Source organism: Schistocerca piceifrons, chromosome 2 (genome assembly GCF_021461385.2).
Source record: "Schistocerca piceifrons isolate TAMUIC-IGC-003096 chromosome 2, iqSchPice1.1, whole genome shotgun sequence".
NCBI lineage: Eukaryota > Metazoa > Arthropoda > Insecta > Orthoptera > Acrididae > Schistocerca > Schistocerca piceifrons.
The window spans coordinates 659,670,760-659,673,546 of NC_060139.1; the positions used below are offsets into that span (position 1 = coordinate 659,670,760).

Below are 2,787 nucleotides of genomic sequence, written 5' to 3' on the forward strand. Positions count from 1 at the left end.
TATATTAAATAGCGAATGGGATTGGTCTCAAAATTTCACCAGAAAGAAACAAAATTCGTGACAAATACAAAAAATGCACAAAATTATATAGAAACACAAACAGATGAAAATTAGTAAATTTAAATATGTTGGAGAAAATATACAACAGAATGGACTAAAAAAAATTTTCCAGTAGGTGTAAGAGATAATAAAATGGAAAACTCGTGTTGTTTGGCGATATACAGCTACAACGAGAAATTCGTATGTATAAAAATGAAGCACTGTATAACAGTGGTAAGAACAGAAACTTTACATGCAGTTGAATGCTTAACGGTAAACTATATACGCTTTACAGAACAGAGATACTTGAAAAACGGATTATCAGAAAAATTATAAGTGTTTATACGAAGTACAGATGTTTGGATAATGAGAAGTAACGAGGAGATCTCTCAAACTATAGAGAAAATATCAAAAGTAGTGGCAAAGCCAAGATTAATCTATTTTGGGCATCTCTACCGAATGAATGAACAGGCTAACGAAAGAAATCGACAATAACATGGATTGCAGAAATAAGAAAAGAAGAAAGAAACAACATCAAAGAATCGGAAATAACAGAAGGAAACCTTTTAAAAAATAAAATATTTAACTTAAAAGGTCTGCAAGGCAGAAGAAATAAGAAATTGGGAAGAACATGGGCAGAAGATAGGACGAGATGGGAAGAAGATGGAGTAGTTGAAAAATAGGAAACAACAAAGAAAGAAGGGGAACTGAAGTTGTTATGTGATCCTAGCTGGTCAATAAGAAGGTAGAAAGATACAGTGTTTACATTAGTGATTAGTAACCTAAACCGCTGTGTAGTAACTTCCAAGGAATTGAAATTCAGAGAAAAACATTTTTTGTAAGGCATTTGTCTAAAAATTTACCAAGCATCTGTGCCATATAACTGATTTAAGAACTATATCAGTATTAGAATTTCAGGGCTATGACAGCCTAACAATTTATACGATGTAAAATCTAAGCGTGCATTCGCGTCAGCAGTATTTCACATCACACTAGGTTTGTGAACAAACGTCTGCTAACTGTGGGTGTGCGAGCATTTGAATCAAGAGAATGCCTACATTTGGAAAGTCAAAGATTTTCTGTTATTTGTCCCTTGGTGAAGCACGTTTTCCTCTTCTGTTGTCTCTCACGGTAGATGGAAGGCTCCACCCGTCGACCCACAATCTGCGCCAGCTTTGTCGCCGCCAACGGGTACGGTCAGCGTTTGAAAGGGCGCCTGTTCCTGACGGGGACTGGAATGTTTGCTGCAGTCAGTCACTCCGCAAAACAAGCATATTCCTCAGGAAAGTAGCTAAAGATTATCGAATCGTAAACATTGCTCTTAAGTTTTCACCATTTGTTGCCTTTTTCGAGATTTTTAGCTTTCATGCTAGTTTATTCTCCGAAAGTTAGCTGAAAATTTTGGAAATTGATTTATTTAAAAATGTAAATGCTGTTGGTACAATGTTGGAAAGTTATAGTGGAAGTTTTCATAACCGCCTGTTCCTATTCGAGCTTCAACTCTGTCACTGACGACATCGTCGACGGGACGATGAACCCAATGTTTCCTTTCTTATTAAGCATTTGTAGTCGCATTTCTGTTGCAGGGTTTCTTGATCATGTCTACCTCAGGTAAAACATCTTAGTTTTTTCAAGCACTAACGCTGCCGCAACGCATCATCGGTAATCCAGTTTTTTAAGGTAATAACTTCTTCTTCTTCAGTTCACGGTGTATATTATTCTTGTATTTGTCTGTAATTAAAGCCAGATATACGTGGTCACTGGTTCAGCCACGAGCAGTCATAATCGCGGAAGCGTCCGACGAGCGAACAGTTCGCCCTGTGTGAGAGCGTGTTGAGCCGGAGCTGAAGAGGAAAAACGAGACGCAGGGAACGACAGAGTGTCAGCTAGCCGGCGTGGCGTGGCGTGGTGTGTGTCACTCAGCTGTTTGCGTGCTGTTCTAACCGGCGAGGAATCCCTGGCGACCCACACGCTTACCAACGAAGCGTATCTGCTAGCACGGGACATGGACCGCAGATTGTTTGTTCACAAGATAATTCTATTACAGGCGAGTCCCGTCATCTGTTCTTCCGTCTACCCAGAACTAATCTCTACTACTGAGAAAGAGTAGTTAGTTAAAATAGGTGCTAAATATGAAAAAAAAATATTACACTACTGTTTTGATGCATAAGTGTAATACATATGCTCCAATTGAAGAGTACAGTAACAAGTTGTTTCCGTGGTGTAGTGGTTATCACATCCGCCTAACACGCGGAAGGTCCCCGGTTCGATCCCGGGCGGAAACAGAGTTTTTATCTTAGTCTTTCACACTCTTTCTACTCCCCAGATGCAGAAATTATAAATCTGAAACGATTCTACCCATCAAATAAACGATCACGCGACAAGGTGAAAGCAACTCCATGATAAACTGAAGTAGGTAGAAGGACACTATGCGCGGACGGCACAATAATAAGTGTATCTATTGTTACTATATAGAAGAGAATGTATGATCCGAGTGTTCTTTGACGTTGAAATCGCTAGACGGAGCTTAATTGAAAACGGGGGAAGATTACACTGCTGTATGAAGTACCGTCCGCCACACACTGTAATAAATGTGGTGGCTACCGCAGCACAAATGCAGATGCGTAACAATAGTTATGGAAGGAAGGGGCGGAGATCGTATTTTAGTATTCAGTATCGGCATTCGTCTGATATGATGGTAAATAGTTAATATGAAGTTGGTTGCCTGTCGAGAATTGTAGCCCGTTA

The 2,787-nt window shown here is 39.6% G+C and overlaps 1 non-coding gene across 1 annotated transcript; it reads left to right on the plus strand.

Annotated features, from left to right (window-relative positions):
- The first annotated feature begins 2,251 nt into the window (after window positions 1-2,251).
- On the plus strand, window positions 2,252-2,324 carry Trnav-aac. Its single transcript has one exon. It is a non-coding gene; the product is annotated as a tRNA-Val (tRNA).
- Window positions 2,325-2,787: the final 463 nt, after the last annotated feature.